This window comes from Eurosta solidaginis, chromosome 1 (genome assembly GCF_040869045.1).
Source record: "Eurosta solidaginis isolate ZX-2024a chromosome 1, ASM4086904v1, whole genome shotgun sequence".
Lineage (NCBI taxonomy): Eukaryota > Metazoa > Arthropoda > Insecta > Diptera > Tephritidae > Eurosta > Eurosta solidaginis.
This window is the reverse complement of record NC_090319.1, coordinates 365,337,234-365,364,499: the sequence shown is the minus strand read 5'-3', so window position 1 is coordinate 365,364,499 and position 27,266 is coordinate 365,337,234. Positions and strand designations below refer to the sequence as shown.

The 27,266-nt window shown below is 34.6% G+C and overlaps 1 protein-coding gene across 4 annotated transcripts in view; it reads right to left on the bottom strand.

The window, feature by feature from the left end:
- Window positions 1-27,266, bottom strand: part of LOC137238172 (Y+L amino acid transporter 2) — a 93,074-nt gene that overhangs the window by 49,927 nt on the left and 15,881 nt on the right. Inside the window, exon 1 of one of the 4 annotated variants that reach the window (XM_067762853.1) lies at window positions 14,056-14,525. The exons of 1 other annotated variant lie outside the window; for it this stretch is intronic. The gene's annotated coding sequence lies outside the window, so the exon portion shown is untranslated. Of the gene's footprint in view, window positions 1-10,517; window positions 11,064-14,055; window positions 14,526-27,266 lie in introns of those variants that run through there. 2 more of the 4 variants (XM_067762847.1, XM_067762849.1) reach the window with 2 other exon arrangements.

Sequence of the window (27,266 nt, the reverse complement as noted above, 5' to 3'; positions counted from 1 at the left end):
CTTAGCCTTCCTTACTTGTTGTTATTGCCTTTAAACTAGTATGAATGTTGGAGATTCGAGTTCAATACTCAGCTCCCGAGAAGCTAGCTGATGAAGAAGTGTAATTCAGAAACATGTCCTAGTAACAATTGCTTTGAAAATTTACTCTAATATCAATAACAAAAAGTTTAAGATTTAAACAAACTTTTAAACCGTGTATGTATATCGCCCATACCACTGATTCTTTTCATAAGATAATTTTCATAAATTCTTTGCTCACTTCAGCACTATACTTTTTATTGATCGAATGTCGTTTTACATCCGGCTGGGCAAATATGGATGCCCTAACTGAGCGAAATCTCTAAAGACAGTTGAATCCACTTATACCACGAGGGTAAATATAATAACAGACGTCACTCGTTACTTGTAGCCATTTGCTCGATGTTTTCTATAAGGTAGTAGCTGGTTTTTTTTTGGTCGAGATGTGCATAAAAAGTCTTCTATATATTTTCGTGGGGTATTTGTGTATATTTTTCCGACTGTATTTAATTAATTAATTAATTCTCTTTCCAAAAGTCATATTTGCTTAAGGTGCGTACACCGCATGGATAAATGGGAGACAAATCAAAAATGTCCCTCATAGAAAACATTTGGCATCAAGCTTTTGATTTCCAGCGAGTTACTCTCCACTCGTATTTATCCTGTTTGCTTTTATGTGTTTACATTTTGCGAAATCGGTTAAGATATCGTAATGACTTTTATACGTACTATTTGACACATTTGGCAGGTCTAACTTTTGATTGTCCAAATTTTGATTGATACTTTTGAAATTACTGGGGCACCCAATTTAAAGATTTGTTTGATATCTTTATTAAAGGAGCCGATTTTGGGCCGCAGAAATTCGAGACACTTTCTGTGAAGAAGCAATAGAAAAAGTGAAGTCTTTGTGACAAATGGGATATTGATATAGTAAAACGTTCAAGAAGGCGCCGCAAAAAGCCCGGAGAACCGGCTAGAGATGTTGGTCTTTCAGAAGAATGTGACATTTCTCGCTTTATGAAAAGTGTTCCCGATCGTCTCCAACAAGAAATACGTACAAGATTTACACGACTAAATGACTTTAATTTAAAATTTTGATTTCTCTTAGACGTTGGAAATTTGTTAAAAAAGGATACTAACATTTTAGAAAGAAATTGTAAACACTTGGGTGTATTTTATAATAAAGATTTCGATGGAACAGAACTTTCTATCGAAATATGTGACTGTAAAATATTACTTCAGAGTAGAAAAGAAATTGAACCTGAAACTCCGTTAGAATTACTTACTTTTATAATCTCGTATGGAGACGAAGTTTTTCCAAACTTGAGGGTGGCACTTCAAATACTCTTGACTATCTCATTATCAATTGCTAGCTGCGAACGTTCATTCAGCAAATTAAAACTGATTTTGAAATATTTACCTTGACCTTGGATAAATCCTTGGGAGATCCAAGTGAGTCGCGACCGAAGTACCTTCGCCTTGTTCTGGCAAAAGCTGTGCAATCAAGCATAAGTGATTCCACCTCATCGTCCTCCATGCAGCTGCAGCATGATGGAGTTTGCAGTATATTGAGACGTAACGCATGGATACCCATGGGACAGTGCCCTGTCAAAACGCCAATGACCATTGATAGGTGAGCCTTAGTGAACCCAAGTACTTCGGCAGACCTCCTGCCATCCACTTTCGGCCAGAAAGATCTTGCTACCCTGCAAGGGGTGTTGCCCGCCCAACGTTTGCTGAACTGACACGAGGCCCAGCTATGGAGGAGCAAACCACAGTTGGCCAGCGAAATCCCGAGATCCCTACAGCCATCTTCATCCCGTTTAGTTGTACCGATGCGGGCTAAGAGATCCACAGTTTCCTGGGATATCACTATGGCCCGGGACCCAGATAATTTTAATAAAAAAATATTTTTCCCCGGGCGCAAGAAAACCTCACTACGCCACTGATAGAAATGCAATTTTAAAATGCTGTATAAATATTTTGTATTGTTCATCATTAAGGGCATTGAAATTTGAATTAAGCACTTCTAGTTTCTATAGAAATGTCATTTTAAAAAGCCGTATAAATATTTAGTATTTTTTATCATTAACGGCATTGAAATTTTATTTAGGTACTTCAACCAAAAATTTACTCAAGGTTAAATGGGTTGAGTGAAAAAAAAGTAAAAAATTTCCGTTCTTTAAATTGCTTTAATTCAAATGTGGAAGTGTTTTTATTATTCAAATTGCTATAGAGTTGATCCTTTTCGTTCTGAACTTGTTCAATTGACCGGGTCTCTCAACTGAACAAGTGAACTAGATCTTCGATTTCGGTTCTATTTGTTCTTTTAGTTCGTTTTATCTAATGTTATTCTGTTCATACATACGTAGAAATTCAGTGAGCACGAATGTTGATGATGCCACTTACACTAAAGATATGTGTGGACTATTTATAAAAAACACCTTTTGTAAGAAACTAATTATTACATTTATTAAACTTGAAAAGTTCACATTTACAATTTATGTCTGTACTCTTTCAACTTCCTGGATCTTCCGAGATTTGTAACTTTTTTGAAGTTAATTATACATATATATATTGTGACGAATATTAACAACGCAAGGGGATACTATCATCCCTAAGCCAATACTAATCAGTGACTTGTATGCACATCAACAAATCAATCATTATGTCTATACATATATCCATACAAGCAGTGGAGAGAAACGCGCCCAGCACATGCATATATCTGAGATACTCCCAAAAGTAGGCAATTATTGATGGAAGTATCACTCACATATATACGCGCATATGAGAAGCTATAACGTGCATCTGTGGTTATAGCTGGTAAACAAATGGTAAATTATAGAAACGCCTAGAAGTATTCGAACGAGGAAATCACAGAGTATAAAAGGAGGTAAAGCTGAGAATCAGTAATCGGTTTGATTTAAGCATGCTATCTGTCGAGAAGTAGAAGTGTTATTATGAAGTACTTTAATAAAGCTCATTTTGCATTATTGAATATTGGAGTTATTTGTTCAACAGTTTAGTGATTCGAACGTTAGTAGAAAGTAGCAAATAAGTGGCATAGCACTAAATTCGTTACAATATTAACTTATTTATTCATAACATATTTAAATATACCTACTTGTTGAATTTTTTTGTGGATGTGAGCAGCAGTGAACAAATTTGCGTGATAAAGAAAGGAACAGATGAACAAAAAGAACAACTTGTTCTTTCATCAGAAAAAGAACGAAAGAACCGAATCTCTGAAATGAACGAAAAAGCACAACTCTAAATTGCTGTAATCTAGAAGAAATACGTACAAGGTTTACACGATTAAATGACCTAAATTAAATTTTGATTTCTCTTGGACGTTGGAAATTTGTTAAACAAGGATAATGTTGATAACGACTTAGAGAGATTTGTAAGAACTGAATTTTATAATACAGATTTCGACGGTACAGAAATTTTTATCGAAATATGTGTCTGCAAAATATTACTTCGCAGTAGAAAAGAAATTGAACCTAAAACTCCTTTAGAATTACTTATTTTTATAATCTCGTATGGAGAAGATGTTTTTCCAAACTTGAGATGGTGGGCTTACGAAAAAAGGCAAACGAAACAAATATTATTTATAAAGAGAATCGCATTTCGGCTTTTACAGCCAGTAAAACCAGTAATTTGATTTATCTGCATATGTTCTTTCAGATACGTGTGTATGTCATATTTTACAATTTATTGCATAGCGTCTGGCTTGAAAAAGTGTTGGTATCCAGATTTGTATACACTTTGGCACATGCGCGTGTTGTCATATACGATTAATTGCGCAATGAAAAAACTTTATCCAGTGTTTGTTGACAAGGCTAATTTTTGTATTACGTATTAGAAAAGGCAATTTATTAACAGCTACCTTATAATTTTTATTACTTTTGTCTCTTCTCTGAGAGCAGCCAGAAAAAAATAATAAAAGGTATGAACTAAATCCCTTTGCTAAGCAAGTTGAAGTGAATTTTAGAAAAATTAAAAATAAACAAATGAGGCCAACTCGATCCTTGTTTGATACATTGAGCTCTGGGCGTATGTTCATAAATCAATATAAGAAAATGTTTACTCCATTCGAAGCTTTTGAATTTGTTGAAGTTATACTTCTTCAGACGTGATATGGAGACAGGGTGAGAGTGAAGTTTTAAGAAATGTGACACAAAAGACATAGGTTGAAAATGCTTTCGCTCTGAATTGTGCGCCCAAACTTGCTTTAAGTGAAATGTACATTAGACTGGGTCGATTTACTAACCGATATAGCGCCATCGATTTTTCGATAGGATTTGGGCTCAGGAAAATGAAGTTCTACTACGCATACCCAAACAAATTATTTTCGAGCCTGCGAAATTTAATTTTTTGGACTTTTTTTCGACTTTTATTTTTAAGGTTTTTTCATGACCTACTAAAAAAATGTTTTTTTTCAAAATACTGTTATCGCCAACGTGTTTAGGGGACATTTTTGGGTCGGACAGCATATACATGAAAATTTAAAATCAAATGAAAATTTTTAATACAAGTTAATAGCCTTGAATATTGTAAATTATTAGATTTATTGAGCTAAAAGGCTTCAAGATGAATAAAACTTATTTTTTGTTTATATTCATTTATAATTTATCGACCAAATAAATTATAAATGAATATAAACAAAAAAAATAAGTTTTATTCACCTTGAAGCCGTTTAGCTCAATAAATCTAACAATTTATCAAATGAAAATTTTTTTGTAGGTTATGAAAAAAACCCTAAAAATCAAACTCGAAAAAAAGTCCAAAAAATGAAATTTCGCATTATCTATTATATTATATTATTTTTTTGGGTATGCGTAGTGGAATTTTTTTCCCTAGCTTAAATCTTATCGAAAAATCGATGGCGCGATATCGGTTAACTTTCGTCCATAAAAATCGACCCACCATAATGTACATATATGTATGTATGTATGTATATTTAACTTCGGGAGTGCATTTATAGGTATGTATGGATGTATTTTAAATTTATAGCAGCTTCACATACATATGTACATATTTATGCATGTTAATGTTGTTAAAGGCTAAGAATGCATACATCTCTTGAATAAAAGTCTTTAGTTAAAGACTTTAAACTATTCGTTAAAATTCTAAAAGAAAAGTTCTATTTTTGTTGGTAAGTTTTGTATGCATGTATGTACATATGTACATATATGCCAATGTTTGTGAAGAGCTCGTGAACTCCGAAAATTTGCATGATAGCTTCACAGCGACCCGTAGAGTGTTTCTTTGAAGCTTCTTTCCTCGAAGTGTACCAGGGACCACCGATCTATTCCAACGAGTTCTATTCCGTTCGATTTACCTGAAATTTGGTATATACATAGTTCGATTTACCTGAAATTTGATATATATATATTAGGCCGGGTCGATTTGTGGGGAGGCAAAAAGATCGCCCATTGCTCTGAGAAAAACATATTCTAGGGATCAAAATAAGAAACTTTTTCGAAGGAACCATACCTCTAAACCGAATTCTGACGTCCCCCCCTTTGGGTCGTAGTGGCAAATTTTGAAAAATCCCACTTTGAAATGCCTATGTTTTTTCTTTTTGGAGTTTATTTTTCTCTTTAGAAATTTATTTAGTCAGAACATATGTAAATGAAAAAATGAATTTAACTAAGTAATAGAAAAGAAATTAAAAAAAATTATTAGAAATTAGCGTTTTTACAACCCCTTTTAAAACCAAGGCATCACTGTGACACAATTGCAGATCGTAAAATTGCTTGTGTTGTTTTTTTTAAGCCACTACAAGACACAGCAGGTAGAATTGAAATTGCCCCACCCAAAAGTTCGACCCAAAAGGGGGGACATCAGAATTCGCTTTAGAGGTATGGTTCCTTCGGCAAAGTTTCTTATTTTGATCCCTAGAATACGATTTTCACAGAGCAATGAGCGATTTTTAAATCGACCCGCCCTAATACATATATATATATTTGCCTAGTTTAATGATGACAAAGAAGTATAACTTCTAACACGTGTACATAGGTATACACACCCTTTTTAATTAACACTCTTTGTCTTAAATATTTCATTTGCTTAATCCAATAAGAAAGTAAGTGAAAAGCCTTTTGTCTAATTGTTATCAGTGATAACAACTTTCTTTTGCGCTGATAAGCATTAAACACACCTTATTAAAATATTGCAAATTTGTATCAAATATTCCAATATGTGTGCGTGGTGTATTAGGGTGTGTCATTTTGACGTTTTGAAGGCTTGGACGTAACTTTTAAATTAGACATAACTTTCGAAAAGAAAAACTTAAGGCAACGCTCATTACTACTAGAAAACTACACAGTTAAAAAAATTAAAAAGAGTTTGTATGCATCATTTTATTACCAAACATCCCCAAAGTAGCAATTTTTTGGTTACATAACATCAAATATATTGAAACCGTGCCGTGATGGGACAATTCTAAGCTCGAATTCGAATTCTGCTCAGAAAACTGGGTTCACAATGGCCCTCAGCTGCACAAAAACAAAATCTCGCATATCTATGGAATTTGTTAATATGTAGTTTAAACAAAATTGTTTTTTTCTAGTTCTAGCAAATTGAATAACTCAAATATTCAGTAGCAAAATGCTCTTTATTTACAACACTACTGTGGTAGTAGTTTTTAACAATGAAATTGCTCGCGTATTTCACTTACAACGATTTAAAATCGAACTGACTAGCCACCACCTGAAATGCGCTACTTCAATACACTCAGTTCGCTTCGTTCACCTATTTCCCCCAGGGTCTAAATTGTTTATTTCTCGTTTCTCTATCTCTCTGGCTTTGACAACATAAATGTTTATCTGTAGTTAATCATATGCGCTATTTATTTCTGTGAACATGTGTGTGAAATATTTCTTTCGTTCTTGGCTGCTCTTTACATGCGTGTGAAATATTCTCTTTCAATGTGTACTGGAGGATAAAAAGAAGAAGCCAAATATTTAGTATCTTCTTGAAGGTCCTTTTCATATGCAAGTTAGATATCATAAAATATTGTTAAAACTATTCGGTCAATGCTAGAACTTATTTATTTAGTTAAAATTTTTAAGAAATACCTAGTGCCTACGTTTTTCCAATTATTCCTGAATACTGCAAACCCAACCGTGGAATTGAAATACGTTATGCGAAACAGCCATTCAAATAGATAATTAGGAAAATATGGCAAAAAGAGGTTTGACAATTCTTATATTTATATTTTTTCCCGGAAATAGGAGCGCAAGTGCTGATGATGTGGAACTTGTTTGTTAATTAGTCGTGCTAATTTTCATTGTGTGGGCATATATGATTTGCTTCTTCCATGAAAACACATAGTTTACATAGTTTTTATTGTATTTTTTGTGAGCTGGGTTAAAGCTTCTGAATTATGAGCCACCCTAATATATGTAAATATATATAAGCATATAAAATTTCATGCTTTAAAAGTTCTCTTATCTCAACCAGGCAGAAAAAATTTAAATGATTAAAATCATTCAATGTAAATATGTATATTAAATGTGTGAAACTTAATTTATAATATTGATTATGGAAAAATTAATTCTTCGTATAAATAAAACCCTGACATTGCGATTTGTAGTTGATATAATTTGCATGACTTTGTAGTGAAATGCAAATATTTTTTGTTATAGCCTAACTAACAGACATTTCAGCTATAGAAGCTGTAAACAATTTTTTTAAGAATTTTTTAGTGAAAAGCTACTCGCGTTAATATCGGAAAGAGAGAGAGAGCTTATGATTTCTTCTCGAATGTCGATTAGATTGCGAGTACTTTGACGGTCGAGAAACTCGCGCGAAGCAAAGTTTTCTACTTGTCGACTTCGAATTTTTCGCAAAACTCTCGTGTCACACTGTTTGCGGTTAATCTCCTTCCAAACGGTTCGAACGAATCTCATGATATTTTGTGAGCATATGGAGTAGGTCTGAATCGGACTTCATCTATTTTTCACACCCCAAAATTGTAAGGATGGTCCACTCGTACATTTTTTTTTTTTAGGAATTTTCATATTTTTTAATTGTTTGGGAACAAATTGAACCATTCCATTATACTTAGCAAATCTCTTCAAAGCCTTTTCTCTCGGGAGTTGGATTTAAACCCGCACTCCTGCAATGATCGGACTGTTTACAAACGCATTCGACCATCTCCACGTCTTGTTGTTATACAACTTTTTCCCAATTGCCTTCTGCTTCACTTATTTATATGTAGCTGCATATAGAATATGATAAAAGAGATTTACTAGGTATAAATGAAACAGCTGTCACCTTGTTCGTCCTGGTGCCGAGTTGTTTCAATTTTTTTCCCAAACAATTAATAAAATAAGATTTAAATAATTGCTTTCCAAAAATACGGGAATGCATTTAAAAGCGAACGGACAATGCCCGATTTGCAACAACAATATAATAGCTAGTTGTTGTTGCTCCTATTCAGCATAATAAACGAAATTTTTGTATATTTTTAAATTCAATTAATGAAACAGCATTCAAAAATACATATAACACTCTGGGACTGGTGCTGGGAGTAAGGGATGGAGAAGAATAAAAAGAACTAGAGCGTAGAAAAGCGAGGGAAGGAGAAAGAGACTGAGAAATAAGACGAATATAGAGTTATAGGGATAGATGGAGCGGCGGAGGGAGAAGGAGAGGGAGCTGGAGAGAAAACAAGGGATGGAAAAGACGGAGAGAGATACGCAGAGCGAGGAGGGAGTAAGAGAGTAAGCGGTAATAACTTCTTAAAAGCAGATAGATAGATAGATAGTTAAGGCAGAACAACGTCTGCCGGCTTTGCTAGTTATATATAAAAATTAAATATGAAATAAAGTAAAAATTGTTTTTTTTTTTTCTATTTTTAGAAAGGAGCTAACACCTGAGCACGAAAGCGCGGGAAATAAAAATTAATAAAAACAATACGAAACAAGTAAGGAAAGCTAAGTTCGGGTGTAACCGAACGTTACATACTCAGCTGCCAAATTACAGCCTACAAAACTTTTAAATTACCTTCTTTAAAAGTGGGCGGTGCAACGCCCATTGTACAAAATTTTACTAATTTTCTATTCTGTGTCATAATACCAACCTACCTACCAAGTTTCATAGCTTTATCCGTCTTTGGTAATAAATTATCGCACTTTTTCGGTTTTCGAAATTTTCGATATCGAAAAAGTGGGCGTTGTTATAGGCCGATTTCGTTCATTTTAAATAGCGATCTGAGATGAGTGCCCAGGAACGTACATACCAAATTTTCATACTGTGAGCTCTGCTCAGCTTAGTATAAAAATAAGCTTACCAAAACAAAACTTCAATGGCTTACTCTGACGGTTTTGAAGATAAAATTGTTTGAGTAAAATAACAGAAATTGAGATAAAAGAGCTGAGATAGATTAACAAATCTTATCAAAATGCAGGTTGGAATGAGACAGTATGTACAGATCAGCGTTCAATATTATCTCATAAACAACAGTTAGTGCATAAATTTGTTTTTTTATTATTCATTTTTAATCAAGCTTAAGTAAAAACTTGAATTAGACATTATTTTATGTTTTATAAAAAAAAAAAAAACAATACAGAGCAAAACAATAAAAATAAATTAAATTAAATTCATAAAGAAGATCACAAAATTGTTTTTTTCATCTGCTTTAAAAATTTATGCCGGCAAATAAACAAGGAAGTGAGGAGACTGCTTAGCTTTTGTACATGATGGGTCCACTTGCTGATAACCTAACACAATACAGGTATAATTTGATTGTTAGCGTGGTCCTTAATAAATCAAATCATAAAATTTGTAGCCTCACTTTATCAGCAATAATAGTACGGTCAAAATATATTACATATAATTATTGGTCCCTCGCACTGGTGTTAACAGTCAGACTAACCTATGTACTTATACCTTCGCAGTCTTAAAATTGGATCAACATTTACATATGCTATGTTCAACTATAAAATATCCTCATCCTGCCTACGCGTTTCGATGCTTCGGTATCTTCTTCAGGGCGCCTAGTTTTTGCTTCAAAAGAAAGTATCAAGTTAACAATAATACACATAACAATTAAAATTTTAGCACACTTATGCCTGAACACGCTTTAAGCGTCCTTAACACAGACCAAACTTTATATATTGTATATTTTACCGTAGTATTACTGTTTGAAGGGGAGGAACTGAAAAAAAAAAAAAATTACTTGCCTTTTGAAAACCTCCCTAATATCTATATTATATAGTTGAAGAGCGTTCGTGTTTACAAAATTTAAATAGATATTATAAAATTTGCATATCTAATTATAAGGTATTTTATAACAACTACAATTCGAAAACAAGAGCCGGTTTAAACAGGTGTTTAAGAAATCCCTGCAGATAGTAAGTAGCTACTTAATTACGTTGAAAAATCTATGCAAATTAACAGTACCGGATTAGTTAGGACTCCTTATCACAAAAACACGAGAAACATAGAAATGTAAATAAACCATATTTCTAATATTAACTTACATTCGAACGATTTCGTTTTGGGTGTCATGTTTATTGGCGCGAAATCGTCTGGGTCATCTCCTTTGCCTATGCTCATCTTTTAGCCTAGAGTAGTCCACTATTAATCCAATCTTCTCTCGGTATCGTTCATTATCCCGTGTCATTTGTACATATGTACAATTTTGAGAAGATACTTATAGATGGTGATTTTTGGTTGTCGAGACTTCTTCATATTTGAATTGCTCAAAACAATGTAGCATAAGCAGCACTTGTTTCCAAGGGTGATATGGAGACACTGATAAAAACTATGCTGGAACTGTTGGTGGTGCTCAATGCCGTTTCATAAAGCTTTCAAGCTTTGTAGCGAACACAAATTCATATTAGATGAACGTGAAATATGCGAAACGCTCTCATAAAAACTGACTTATATTACGCTGATCGAAATGCGAATTGACTAGCATTTTGTCGCATATTAAGTGCTTCTTTTCGTTCTGCCGATGGTGACGTTCATGAATATATTCAACTACTTTTCGCGCTCCGAAGCTACTTTGAAGTCGACAAAAAATATCTTGCTAACAAGCTCTTAGTATTTCACTAATTTTGGGCAGCAATATTTTGCGCTGGAACAAAGACATGTCTTATTGGATAGAGCACGCCTAATTTCGGTCTTCGCTTCTCAAATACTGCCTTACGGAACTTTCCTGAAAGAGGTTAGTCTTGAGTCCTTCTATCGGCCGCGGGATTTTCGGATTTCCGGATCAAAAGAAAATAACTAGTTACGGAAAAGTAATCGATCTGGAAGCAGTAATCGGTTCGAAAAAAATGTTCGGTTACAACAGTGTACCGGGTGCCAAAAAAAAAACAGGCTGCAAAAAAATTTAAAATTAAAACCCCAAAAATTGGCCAGTGAAAGATTAAAAAAAAACAGTTTCAAAAACACACGATTCCGGATTGCCTTACCGTTCCACAAAAACCGGTTGCCAAAAGCCTGAAAATGCATAGACCGAAAAGTAAAATCTTTTATATTTTTCTTTGTAGACACGTCGGCCGAGGTAGCTCTAAACGATTTTCGAAAAACTAACCATTTCTCCAAAAATATCCGATTCAAAAAAAAGTAGTCGGTTCTCCAAAAGCGACAAATTTTAAAATATTACAAGAAGAACACCGGTTCCACAAGTTTTATTGGTTTCAAAAAAGCGCTTAAAAAAATAGAACCGGTTTGAAAAATAAAGCGGTTCTGAAAAAGGGAAAAATTAATTGGTTTCGAAAAAGCAGGCAGTTTTATAATGCTAATCCGCCTCAAATAAGAAATCGGTTCTACAGAAAATACGAATTTCCAAAAAAAAAAAAAACAAAAAAACAAAAAACGGCTTCACAACACCAACCGGATCCAACTGCTGTCCTAATTTTTGATCGTAGTTTAAGCAAGCTTTTATTTTTAACACGCTTTTATTAGCTTGGCCTGTATGTAACGGAATCTTTGAGCTTAATTTTCACCGGTTTCTAGAAGTCTGATTAATTTGAAACTTTGCATACGTATCAGGGACCGATGACAATCCATTAATGTGGTTGTGTGGTGATATAAGGTCAACGGCCATAAGGTCAATTGGCCTTATTACTACTTTGAATGGCCATAAGTTTGATTGAAACTTTGCACACGTATCAAGGCTCAATGACAATGCATTAATGTGATGGTGCGGTGACATAAGGTCAACGGCCATAAAGTCAATTGGCCTTATTACAACCTTGAATAGCCATAGGTTTGATTGAAACTTTGCACACGTATCAAGGCTCAATGACAATGCATTAATGTGATGGTGCGGTGACATAAGGTCAACAGCCTTAAGATCAATTGGCGTTATTACCACTTTGAATGGCCATAAGTTTGATTGAAACTTTGCACACGTATCAAGACAAATGACAATGCAATAATGTGATGGTGGGGTGACATAAGTTTAACGGACATAAGGTCAATTGAACTTATGACCACCCCAAATGGCCATAGATTTGAAACCTTGCACATAATGCGAAAAACGCATTCATTTATTAATGAATCTGGAGTGGAGCCGAGAGCCCCGGTAATGCAGAGCTTCGAACTCCGTTGCACCTTTTGAAGCATTTTAAGGTAGGCACTTTTAGCTAGTGCAGGCCACCAGACCAATGCACCATAAAGAACAATCGGGCGCACAATGGCTGTGTAAATCCAGTGGGTCGCCTTAGGGGAGAATCCCCAGGAGGTGCCAATTGCCCTCTTGCAGGTGAACAGCTCTGCTGCTGCCTTCTTGGATCGCTCCACTATATGGTCACTCCATAATAGCTTCCTATCTAGAATGACTCCCATATACTTGACTTGATCGCTAAACGCTAAGAATGTACCCCCAATTCTTGGCGGTGTAAGATTTGGTACTTTGTACCTCGTGAAGAGGACAATCTCGGTTTTATCCGGGTTGACTTCCAAACCTGTGGCGGGTTGTACTCCTGGAGCAGCTCCAGGATGTCAGCTGGGTCCGATGGTGTCACTGGAAGCCAGGCTCTAGCTCTTGGCCGTGAGGAGATATCACGCGCCTCCACTACTTTGAGGCGCGCGCCCGGATATACCACCCCTATCAGCGCAATTAGCTTGAAATTGCCCTGGAACCACCCTGCATCGGTGTAAGATGACGGTGGACCAGGGTTGTCTTTCTTAACCTTAACGGCCACCGTAACGAGCGCTGCCTCGATCCACTTCCACTGTTATTTCGGGATCCTGCCATCTTCGCTGCTCTCGTCTATAATGCCAATGATCTGCCGACCCTTGGCAATTTCGGCGAAAGACCGCGTCCAGCCTCCCTGCGTCTTGGCCCTTTTCGGTGCCGTGGGGTTGGATTCATCCATGGACCGCTGGCGTTTCGAGGTTTCATCACTCTCGACTAAAACTTTTAAAATTACTTGAACTAAAAAATTCAAAATAAATAATAGTTTAAAAAAACTAAAAAAAAACGCTTTTATAGCTAACCGAACTAAAAGATAGAAAATAAATTTCGATTAAAAAGAATTTTATATAACAGTAGTAGAAGGTCAAACAATCATTTATAGTTAATCACCTTTTTACTGTGAATTAAATTATTCTGGTAATAACTTAAATTTTATTATAATTTTATTTTAAGGTGATTAACTATAAATGATTGTTTGACCTCCTACTACTGTTATATAAACTCTTTAATTGCAAATTATTTTCTATCTTTTAGTTCAGTTAGCTATAAACGCGTGTTTTTTTAGTTTTTTAAACTATTATTTATTGAAAAGAAAAATATTTGTCTAGGCTTAACAGAAATTATCTGACTGAAAAAATAAATATCAACGGTTTACGGTTATGCTTAATTGGTATAAAACTTATAAATTGCAAATAATAATTTCAAATTCATTTTTTTAATTTTACTCTAGTGATTTTTGGTCTCTTTATATGAATCTCCTGTAGATTGAAGTGAATTTCTGGTTAGCTCCAAATTTGTAATTTTTTGAATCCTGTGTATATTTATGTATGTATTGGTTCAAAGCCAGCTGCCTTGCCATAACTAACCTCTTCGCTGTTTTGCCTTGATTTAACTTTTTGTTTGTTCTTTTTTATGAATTATAAATTTGCACCTCTAACACATTTCTCATTCAACTCACAAAGGATACCCTTTTTTGTAAAACTTTTTTTAATGCAGCTGCTCAATCAGCAAATTCCCGCATAGCACTTTTCCCGCCACAAATAAGGATATAAAGAGTTGCGGATGTGATAATATTTTAAAGCTCAACTGTACAGAAATTATCACTGAGCTTTTTTTTTAATTTTTTAACTAACTAAATAAGATTACAAATATTTTAAAATTGTCACAATTTAGAAATTAGTTAGTTTATTTATTCTTAAAATTGCTGCTGGCGTGCAGCATTCGAGTACTTTCATTGAGATATTTTAAATCACAAACATTTGAAACAAATCCGATTAATAGCTACCGCGCAATAACCGCTCAAGAACTGAACGTATTCAATGAATGATTGCGACTGTTGTTTTCAAGTTTGCTGTTGGCTGCTCAAGCCGAATGAAAATCTTTATATGTACATATGCAAGGCATCACTATAAGAAGCTATTAAGTTAATAACAATATGCCGCGATGATGGTTAGACCAATTCCGTATACTAGTTCTGTACATGCATACATACAAACATATGAAGGCTTAAGCATTTGTGTGTGTGTGCGTATGACGTTGCGCGTGTATTTCAACGAAACCCCCCAAAAGCACGAGATATGATCAAATCAAAGCACAACGGTGTTGTACCATGGGGTATTTTGAAAAGGCTAGTTTTAAAATTAAAAACATATCCCAGCAACGTTCTTAACGTTCAAAACTGAAATAAAATTATAAAACAAGTAAGAAATCGAGTGGCTTCGAATAAAATATGGCCAGCTGCAAAATTTTCAATAAATATACTACAGTTTCCTTAAATTATACTTCTATAAAGGTTAAATTATACTTCTATAAAGCTTATAAAATAAAATCGCTAAATACGTGTTTAATGAAATAACTTCGCAAAGAAAGCTAAGAGTTTTTATAAAGATTTTGTTTTCACAGCTATATAACAAAAACGAGGTACTCGATTGAAGTAATATTTTTTATTTGCAATTAAACTAGCAAGGCTTTAAATTTGCTTTCGATAAACAAATTTTATTCCTTTCTAGCATAACCAAAATTGTGATACTGTGAAAAATGATACTTTTTCATGCAAATCAGCTTGTGTGTTTGTTCGCTTCGAACCAAACGTTCAAACAAACCCTCAGCGAGAACATACCAACATGTTGAATACGATGCTTTGGTGGAAAAGGTTAGCAGGCCTACCAATGTATAGGGGCACGAATTTCCATACAATACTTTACAATATCGATACTTTTGACATACGATACCTTACTTTATAGCCGTTACCTGTAACGGAAAAACAAAACAATAAGTTGACAGCTCTCCGTTAAATGGTATTTCGATAAAATATAAAATATCTAACATCAAGAACCAACTAGGTATATAAATAACTACTAAATACAAAAACATAAAAAATTACAATAAAAAGGTATAACATTTGGTATGCAATACCAAAAAAAAAAAAAAAGTTGAAGCTCTTGGCAGAGCGTTCTTTCTAAATCCGACCGTAGTGTAAAATCGTATTTTGCACACCCAAAGAAATATTGAGATCCCATTTCAAGGTTAATTATTAATCCGCATATTTGTCTAGTCAATTCAATATCGATACTTTAGTATCGAGTCGTTTTGATACGATACTATCGGGTACGTGATACTTCTAGAGCGATATTTGATATGAGTACCGATACTTGATATCAAGCGTTTTTTTTGGTAGACGTGCTCGATCACCGCCCTGTGTAAAGTACACCGTGGTATAAAGTCCTTTAAACTTAGCATGAAGAAACATTTTTGAAATATATCATAGATTTAGAAATACAGAAATCGAATATTGCGTCTGAGTGAAAGTTTATTCTATCTCAGATGCCTTGCGTAATAATTTGAGTAGTAGTACAACAAAAGAAAACAAAAAACAAGTAAGGAAGGTTAAGTTCGGGTGTAACCGAACATTACATACTCAGTTGAGAGCTATGGTGACAACATAAGGGAAAATAACCATGTAGGAAAATGAACCGAGGGAAACCATGGAATGTGTTTATATGACATGTGTATCAAATGAAAGGCATTAAAGAGTATTTTATGAGGGAGTGGGCCATAGTTCTATAGGTGGACGCCATTTAGGGATATAGCCATGAAGGTGGATCAGGGTTGACTCTAGAATGCGTTTGTACGATATGGGTATCAAATGAAAGGTATTAATGAGTATTTTAAAAGGGCGTGGACCTAAGTTCTATAGATGGACGCCTTTTCGAGATATCGCTGTAAAGATGGACCAGGGGTGACTCTAGAATGCGTTTGTACGATATGGGTATCAAATGAAAGGTGTTAATGAGCATTTTAAAAGGGAGTAATCCTTAGTTCCATAGGTAGACGCCGTTTCGAGATATCGCCATAAAGGTGGACCAGGGGTGACCCTAGAATTTGTTTGCACAATATGGGCATCAAACGAAAGGTGTTAATGAGTATTTTAAAAGGGAGTGGGCCTTAGTTCTATAGGTGGACGCCGTTTCGAGATATCGCCATAAAGGTGGGCCAGGGATGACTCTAGAATTCGTTTGTGCAATATGGGTATCAAACGAAAGGAGTTAATGAGTATTTTAAGAGGGAGAGGGCCTTTCTGGACCAGGGGTGACTCTAGACTTTGTTTGTACGATATGGGTATCAAATGAAAGGTGTTAATGAATATTTTTAAAAGGGAGTGGGCCTTCGTTCTATAGGTGTTCGCCTTTTCGAAATATCGCCATAAAGGTGGACCAGGGGTGACTCTAGAATGAGTTTGTACGATATGGGTATCAAATTAAAGGTATTAATGAGAGTTTTAAAAGGGAGTGGTGGTAGTTGTATATGTGAAGGCGTTTTCCAGATATCGACCAAAATGTGGACCAGGGTGACCCAGAACATCATCTGTTGGATACCGCTAATTTATTTATATATGTAATACCTGCTGTCTAAGCTTTGGGCAATTGAGGGCGAGCAGTTTAATAAGAGTTATAAATGAGTAATTTTATGTGCTTGTAAGCGTATGAGTCGTGGCACAGTGGCTGACGTACCCGACCAAACGCCCGGGGTTGCGGGTTCAACTCCCACCAAGCATTCCTTTTTTAAATTTATAAATTATTATTATTAATGGACTGTATTGAGTTTATGGGGTTTTTGATTTAATGTATTCCATTTATTGAGTTGGGTAGTTTTAGTGTTATTGGTGTATTTAAGTCATGGGAAGATGCATAGCATCAGTACACCTTTATTTATTTAATTTGGGGGCGAGCACTGGGGGGCTCTGAGGCTTCGCTCTACTGAGCCACCTCATCCTCTATTTGAAGAACCCTTTAAAGTGTGATATGGAGGCGAGCACGGGACGGCTCTGAGGTATTGGCACCCCATTTTCTACAAGAAAAACCTCTATTTATTTAATTTGGGGCGAGAGTTGGGCACTCTGAGGTTTCGCTCTAATGAGCCACCTCATCTTCTATTTGAAGAACCCCTTCAAAGTGTGATATGGAGGCGAGCACTGGGCTCTGATGTATTAGCACACCATCCGAAGAACCTCCATTTTAATTAAAAAACTCAAACTATGTCTTTAGAATATTTCACTAACCAGTTGAGAATTACAAGCACACTCAATGGCTACTGAAATAAACGAACGAAAAATGTTCATAGTTTAAGTCGCTTAAACACCTGCCAAGATTTTAAGGGTTTTTTATTTCGCCCTGCAGAACTTTTTCATTTTCTTCTACTTAATATGGTAGGTGTCACAACCATTTTATAAAGTTTTTTCTAAAGTTATATTTCGCGTCAATAAAACAATTCAATTACCTTACCATATTTCATCCCTTTTTTCGTATTTGGTATAGAATTATGGCATTTTTTCATTTTTCGTAATTTTTGATATCGAAAAAGTGGGCGTGATCATAGTCGGATTTCGTTCATTTTTCATACCAAGATAAAGTGAGTTCAGATAAGTACGTGAACTGAGTTTAGTAAAGATATATCGCTTTTTGCTCAAGTTATCGTGTTAACGGCCATGCGGAAGGACAGACGGACGACTGTGTATAAAAACTGGGCGTGGCATCAACCGATTTCACCCATTTTCACAAAAAACAGTTAGCGCCATAAAAACTATGCCCCTACCAAATTTCAAAAGGATTGGTTAATTTTTGTTCGACTTATGGCGTTAAAAGTATCCTAGACAAATTAAATGAAAAAGGGCGGAGCCACGCCCATTTTTAAATTTTCTTTTATTTTTGTATTTTGTTGCACCATATCATTACTGGAGTTGAATCTTGACATAATTTACTTATATACTGTAAAGATATTAAATTTTTTGTTAAAATTTTACTTTAAAAATTTGTTTTTTTAAAAGTGGGCGTGGTCCTTCTCCGATTTTGCTAATTTTTATTAAGGGTACATATAGTAATAAGAGTAACGTTCCTGCCAAATTTCATCATGATATCTTCAACGACTGCCAAATTACAGCTTGCAAACATTTTAAATTACCTTCTTTTAAAAGTGGGCGGTGCCACGCCCATTGTCCAAAATTTTACTAATTTTCTATTTTGCGTCATAAGTTCAACTCATCTACCAAGTTTCGTCGCTTTATCGGTCTTTTGTAATGAATTATCGCACTTTTTCGGTTTTTCGAAATTTTCGATATCGAAAAAGTGGGCGTGGTTATAGTCCGATATCGTTCATTTTAAATAGCGATCTGAGATGAGTGCTCAGGAACCTACATGCCAAATTTCATCAAGATACCTCAAAATTTACTCAAGTTATCGTGTTAACGGACGGACGGACGGACGGACATGGCTCAATCAAATTTTTTTTCGATCCTGATTATTTTGATATATGGAAGTCTATATCTATCTCGATTCCTTTATATATGTACAACCAACCGTTATCCAATCAAACTTAATACACTCTGTGAGCTCTGCTCAACTGAGTATAACAATGAAAAGAGAGGTCTGCACATGCAGCTATATAAAAAAGAAAAATATAGTGAGCGTTGGCCTGGTTTCGAACCGTTGTGCCACGAATTATAGTAGCTTGTTCTGTGTACTGTACTATCACATCTTTGTAAGAACACATATCATAGCAGTTCATTGCATAATAAAATGTTTCAAAAACGGGCAGCATGAAATTTTTAACTTTTAAATTTCCATCACCAAGTTTAAAGTATTAGGGGTTGCCCTAAAACCAGACGTGTATACAAGTTCCTATTTTTATATTTTTTAAACTTTATAGTTTTGCTTCAAACGCAAAAGTAACTACAAGGTTCTATTTTTTGGTTTGTTTTTACTTTTTTGGCTTTGTTTTAAAAGCCTTTTAAGATTTTGAAATGTGTACACAAATAAGTTTTAAACTGAGACTGACAAAAATTATTAAAACACAGTAGGAAGTTGGGACGATTCCATTTTAGAACAATGAAGTTTCAAACAATGCTTAAACCGATGAAGAATTTAAAATTTAGGTTGAAATTTCTAAACATGTGTTGCTGAGACACTTAAATTTTGACAAAAATTTCTTCAAAATACCCCATAGTGTGCCGTATGGTTGTGATGTTGCAGCATTCACGTAGTTTGCGTAGACGCAACTTGTTAGAAGCATTCTCTTCCGTTCGTTTGTAAGGCTCGTTTGTTAGTGGCTTGCGAGTTACAGAAAACCATTAACCCTGTTCGAAAAACTGTGATAGATTAGAGACATATAACAAAATTGTTGTTAACAATGTTATGCTTGGCTGGTATGCCTAAGGTTACGGCTACGGCTCGCGTCATTCATAAAACCAGACTTAATAAAAGTTGAAGTAAAGGTTTTTATGACAGTCGCTCCGCAATATAGATCTTTTAGAGACAAGTACAAGAATACTATCTGATGCCATCATAGTAGTATTTAAAAGAAAAAAAACTAAATACTTGGCGCGATTTACCTTCGAAGAAATTTCATCCAATTTGCGTCGTAATCTTTCTTAATATTTTCTACCAATTGGAGAGACAGGACTTACCAGACCTTCCTTGGAACTTCCTTATATTTCCTTTATTTGAAAAAGCTTGCGTACAACGTGTTAATGCCGCCCTAGTAAGCGGTAGATACTTTTTGCAAATGTTCGATGATAAAAGTTTAGCTTCAAACACGCTCGAAGCAAATAGTTGCACGAGGCTCTTTTGCCGTCACAATACCGCAACATATCTTTTGTGCTAAAGGCGATAGATATTTACCGAGTTGATATGTACTTAGTTATGAGCGCTTCGTGTAAGCATAGGTATATGCTTATGTAGCCATAAACATAAAATTTCATGATGATTATGCTGTCAACAGCATTCAAGTTGGAAAACAAGCTTTGCTAGTAATTTGGCAATATTATTGCAAGAACTGAGATCTTACTGTGTGACATGTGCATTAGGGTGATCACTGTAGGGTTTATAATTATACTCAGCTGAGCAGAGCTCACAGAGTATATAACTTTGTTCGTATAACGGTAATCCGTAACGGCATAAACTAATCGAGATAGATATAGACTTCTATATATCAAAATGATCTGGGCGAAAACAGAAATTCATTTAGCCATGCCCGTCCGTCCGTCCGTCCGTAAACACAATAACTTGAGTAAATTTTGAGGTATCTTGATAAAATTTGGCATGTAGGTTCCTGGGCACCCATCTCAGATCGCTATTTAAAATGAACGAAATCGGACCATAACCATGCCCATTTTTTCGATATCGAAAATTTCGAAAAACGGAAAAAGTGCGATAATTCATTACCAAAGATGGCTAAAGCGATGAAACTTGGTAGGTGGGTTGACCTTATGACACAGAATAGAAAATTAGTAAAATTTTGGACAATAGGCGTGGCACTGCCCACTTTTAAAAGAAGGTAATTTCAAAGTTTTGCAATCTGTAATTTGGCAGTAGTTGAAGATATCATGATGCAATTTTGCAGGAATGTTACTCCTATTACTGTATGTGTGCTAAGGAAAAATTAACAAACTCGGATTACGAACACGCCCACTTAAAAAAAAAATTATTTTAAAAGTCAAATTTTAACAAACAATTGAACATCTTTACAGTATATAAGTAAATTATGTCAAAATTCAACTCCGGCAATGATATGGTGCAACAAAATAGAAAACTAAAAGAAAATTTCAAAATGGGCTGGCGCCGCCCTTTTTCATTTAATTCGTCTAGAATACTTTTAATGCCATAAATCGAACAAAAATTTACCAATCCTTTTGAAATTTGGTAGGGGCATAGATTTTATGACGCTAACTGTTTTCTGTGAAAATTGGCGAAATCGGTTGAAGCCACGCCCAGTTTTTATATATAGTTGTCCGTCTGTCCTTCCGCTCGGCCGTTAACACGATAACTTGAGCAAACTTTACTAAACTTAGTTCACGTACTTACCTGAACTCACTTTATCTTGGTATAAAAAATGGCCGAAATCCGACTATGACCACGCCCACTTTTTCGATATCGAAAATTACGAAAAATGAAAAAAATGCCATAATTCTATACCAAATATGAAAAAAGAGATGAAACATGGAAATTGGATTGGTTTATTGTTGCAAAATATAACTTAAAAAAAACTTTGTAAAATAGGTGTGACACCTACCATATTAAGTAGAAGAAAATGACAAAAGTTCTGCATGGCGAAATCAAACGCCCTTGGAATCTTGGCAGGAATACTGTTCCTGGTATTACATATATAAATAAATTAGCGGCACCCGACAGATGATGTTCTGGGTCACCCTGGTCCACATTTTGGTCGATATCTCGAGAACGCCTTCACATGTGCAACTAAAGAGCACTCTCTTTTAAAACCCTCATTAATACCTTTAATTTGATACCCATATCGTACAAACAAATTCTAGAGTCACCCCTGGCCACCCTTATGGTGAAGTCTCAAAAAGGCGTCCACCTATAGAACTAAGGCCTACTACGTTTTAAATAATAATTAACTCCTTTCATTTGATACCCATATCGTACAAACACATTCCAGAGTCACCCCTGGTTCACCTTTATGGCGATATCTCGAAAAGTTGTCCACCTATAGAAGTAAGGCCAACTACGTTTTAAATAATCATAACACCTTTCGCCTCTGGTTCATCTTTATGGCGATATCTCGAAAAGGCGTCCACCTATAGAACTAAGGCCCACTCCCTTTTTAAATACTCATTAACATCTTTCATTTGATACCCATATCGTACAACACATATTCTAGAGTCACCCCTGGTACACCTTTATGGCGATATCCTGAAATGGCGGCCACTTATAGAACAATGGCCCACTCCCTTTTAAAATAATCTTTAATACCTTCCATTTGAAACCATGTCATACAAACACATTCCAGGGTTACCCTAGGATAATTTTGCTAAATGGCGATTTTCCCTTATTTTGTCTCCAAAGCTCTCAGCTGAGTATATAATGTTCGGTTACACCCGAACTTAGCCTTCCTTACTTGTTTTACTTTATTTGTTTCAACTTTGTTAAAATTAGAAAATATAGATTTAAGTTATTTTTGAACTGTTGCATCAAAAGAAGACAATTTTTGATTATTAATTATTATAATTTTGATATTTAAATTAAGAGACTATATCTTTTTAAAATCTAAAAATATAAATTAGTATTTACAAATAATTATCCTACAATCACAAACTTACATATATTGAAACAAAATATGTGGGTCTAAACGTTTAGTACCCTAATGCTGACGGCAGAGTGCTCGCTATAAGCTATGTTGAGCGATAAGTTTGTTTTATTTTCATATAGTTTACAAGCTTGAAACGTTTCTGCAACTCTGACAACTTTTAGGATTTTCCACAAGAAGTAATTTGCTGAGCTTTCTATCTTTATATTATAGTACCGCGTCTCGCTTTCACTCTGTCGTCAGCCTAAACGGTAAAATGCAATAATGTATACTAGCAAATACATAGTTGGTTCTAACTTAAAAAAAAAAAAAGATTTCTTTTATTTCTACCAAGTTAATTCTTTGAAATGTATTATCTTCCTTATACACCGAAAGAAAATACGCTAGTAAAATCAAAAATTAGGTTTGCTGTCCCTGAATTAATTAATTAATTTTCCATTAAAAGAAATGAGAACAACAAACCTATCAATATTATGCAAATGCATGAGCTAATTTTAAAGAGAAGCTTACGCTCACGGCACTCACTCCATATTTTGTTTTTACGACTATCGTGCCACAGAAATCCCTGTCGCAGCAAAAGCCACTGTTATTGTAACGTTGCGGAAATCTATTATTTGAAAAATTTTCATTGGTATTCTAAGGGTGAAATTGACAAGGGCCCTGGGTGATTTGGCAAACACTCGGAGTGTATTTCTGCTACGAAAAGATTTTTAGTGAAAATTAGAGCTTACGATTTCTCGAACTTGTTCGAGAAGAGATTTCTCACAAGTCTTGCCTTCTCGCGAGGTTCTCGCATCTCGAATTACTCGTTAGGCTCGCGTGCTTCTCGACTTTCAATTCTCGCGAGATTCTCCAGTCTCGAAATACTCGTAATACTCGCGAGCTTCTCGACATTCAATTTAATCGATTCATTGGCGGTTTTATATAGAGCTTACGATTTCTACTGGAGTACAAGCGAAAATTTCCACAAAACCACAACTAAAAAACACCGAAATGTATAGAATACTGCCAATGCAGCGACTGAATTGAAAGGCGAGAAGCTCGCGAGTATTATGAGTATTTCGAGATTCGAGAATCTCGCGAGAAGCCGTGTTCTCGATGTCACGTTATAAAAATAAAATATTGTAAACAAAATTATATGTATAATAAATTATGTTTTGAGTTAAATGTTATTGAAAAGCAATATAATAAAAAAATTCACAAGTAAAAAAAAAAAACAAGTGTATAAATACTTCGAGACACGAGAATCTCGCGAGAAGTCGAGTTCTCGATTTCTCGGGTCTCGAAAATCTCGCTTGTGCTCGAGAAGAAATCGTAAGCTCTAGTGAACATTCATCTGTCTTGCAGATGTCGGTCGGAATCCGCATAAGACATGAAGGTCCCCTCCCACCAATTTGTAGGGAAAATTAAAATGAGTACGACGCAAATTTGTAGAGAAGCTCGGCCTAAACCTGCTCGGAGGTAAATCGCGCCAAGTATTTGCTTTTTTATAATATAGCAATTGGGTTTACTTGACATATTTTTGCATAACCCTAATGTATGCAAATAAATATGTATGAAAATATAATTAGGTATCCGTATTATTACTTTGTTTCGTGAACTTCAACGAGGTAAAATTTGCAATGCTACAGTAGATATACAAACATATATACATACATACAAAAGATTATTCTGAATCCAAATTTGATTGTAATGATTCTGCATAAAATATTTAGAAATTAGAAAAAAACAACTTTTCAGTTTCTTATTCGTTTGTTGTTTTAAGAAAGTTTATTGAGGTATACAAAATTACATATTCCATACATACAGCACACAACTTTGGGCACGTGTGAATGAATTATGTATGTATGTAGATAACTTTTATATCTATACATATATGGGCACTATGAAGATATTTTTATGTGAGTGTACACTGAAAGAAATGGTGCAAGTAAAATCAATAAATCGGTTCTGTTGTTCTTGACTTAACGGAGATTCGGTAAATTTGATCGAATTATGGTTAATTCGACCGAGTTCTTTGTCAAGCGAACAAATTAGTTTAGTCATTTCAACAGAAGAGAAATTTTCGCTGTGTTTACACCCCGGGCAAAGCAACATACAAATTTTGAAATAAGGTTTTCAATTAGAATAAAATTTTCCTAAGTGGGGTCGTCCCTCGGCACTGTTCGGCAAGCACTCTGAGTGTATTTCTGCCATGAAAAGATCTCCCTGAAAACTCATTTGTGTTGCATATGCCGCAACATAGGTACTTTCGTACAAATCTGTCGCAACAACTTTTTTTGTTCATTTGACTACTAAAACGGTGAATTACGAATCAACGATTTGTGCGCAGTTGATTCTTGTTGCGATGGATAAAAATTGACAGAAACTCGTTTTTCGGATGATTTTACCAGTCTATTTCTTTCAGTGTATGTATGTACGTAATTATATGGATAAAAGCTTCAACAAATTACATGCTCATTTTAAACGGAAAGTAATAAGTAATGTACCGGTGTAGGTACTATACATAGATACATATGTATATCGACATATTTTTAATTGTAAACATATTTTTTATGCGGTTTCGTAACTTTTATTACTTGACGCTTGAGTAAGTGAATTTATTATAATAAATTATATTAAACTATTTCAATATAAAAATTTATATTAAGGTTCGTTCTCTTTTGTTTTAATAAAGGCCGTTTTCACAGTGGTGTATTAGCCGAAATTCCAATTATAAATTTTCAATTTTACTTTCAGTTTTCTTTTCCAAAGTAATTTCGTTTCGGTTTCCGATCTCAGTTTCGCTTTTGGATTTTTTCATCGAAGTTATTTTAGCATTACATGGAAAATATGAAATTTTCGCCAATTTTTCGTTTCTCAAAAATATCGCCCCTCAAAAAGGGTTTAAAGTTGGATCAGCTTAAGAAAAAAAAAAAATAAAAAAAAATTAGTTGCTATAGAAAAACAAGAAAAAAATTTAATGGATCACCTTCTAAGACTTTCTACCTAGGTGTTACCACTCGGAATGTCTCACAAGGTTGCCACCTATTCGAAATTAAAAAAAAATTGCTTGAGATATACCGATATGAGTATCAAACGAAAGGCGTTTCGCTCCGCATTACAATAGGGACACTTTTGAGTAGGGTTGCCATTTTGGGTTGCCACCTATTCGAAAAAAAAAATTGCATGAGATATGCCGAGATGGGCCTCAAACGATAGGTATTTCACTCCGCATTACAATAGGGACATTTTTGAGTGGGGTTGCCATTTAGGGTTGCCACCTATTAGAAATTAAAAAAAAAAATTGCATGAGATATGCCGATATGGGTATCAAACGAAAGGTATTTCACTCCGTACAATAGGGACATTTTTGAGTAGGGTTGCCATTTAGGGTTGGGGTAGATAGACGAAATAGTACTCTACTTACTCATATTCCATTAAAGCTTTAAAGGAGAACATTAAAGTTAAAAAATTTTACACATGATTCGACTTAAGTTTCTTAATTTCACACACGCTAATAAAATTGAAATGCAATATCAAGGCACCGTGACAAATTCTAGCAAAATATATTTAAATGCATATTTTTGGCAAATATGAAATGAATAATACTTATATTAAACAAACATACATGAAATGAATAATTGCAATTTCTCACAGATTACTATTAGAAAGATTTCTCACCATAGCAAAAAGATATCTCACCATGGTATGTAATTTGCTACCGTTGAACACTAGACCATTTAACTACTTACCAAGAGATGGCGCTTTGGGAAGTAAGTTGACATTTAGTTAAACTAACTGATAGTTGTCATTCGTGAAATTTACAAGTTTTTGGAATGTATTTTTATTTTTTTTTTAATAAAATTGTGAGACTTTCATAGTGTACAACTAAAAAAATGTTTGAAATTAATAATTCGGCGCATGAAGATACTCGACCTAAATAACTTAGTTCTCGATTTCGCTAATTGTCATAACAAGCCCTTATACTATAGGCTGGAATTACCCATTTAAAATTTTTCATTCCAGTTCATTTTGCGGTTAGTGCTTGATATGTTTTTGAAATCTATTTTTAAGGAAATCAAATATTGGTAAGTAAAAATATATAATATATGTACATATAAAAAACGTAGAGTTTGATTAATGATGACATGTAGAACAAAGTATGTTATGCGGCATACTAGAAGATTGCCGAGCAAAGCTCGGTCGCCCAGGTATTTTCTTATTAAATAGCTGAAAAAAATGCAGAATGTTCATTTCTCCAAATAAACTAAGCCTTTACCCGTAATATGTAATATAAGAAAAATTTTGGTAATTTACATGTATTAACAATGCCTTAGAAGCTGACGTGTAAGGCTAGACATCTCAACCAAACACACCTAAAAAATAAAACGTATCTTTGATTCGGCTGAAGAATCAAATAACATATAAAATTAATTTTTTATTTGGATGCCCAATCAAATAAAAAATAAAACGTATCTTTGATTCGGCTGAAAAATCA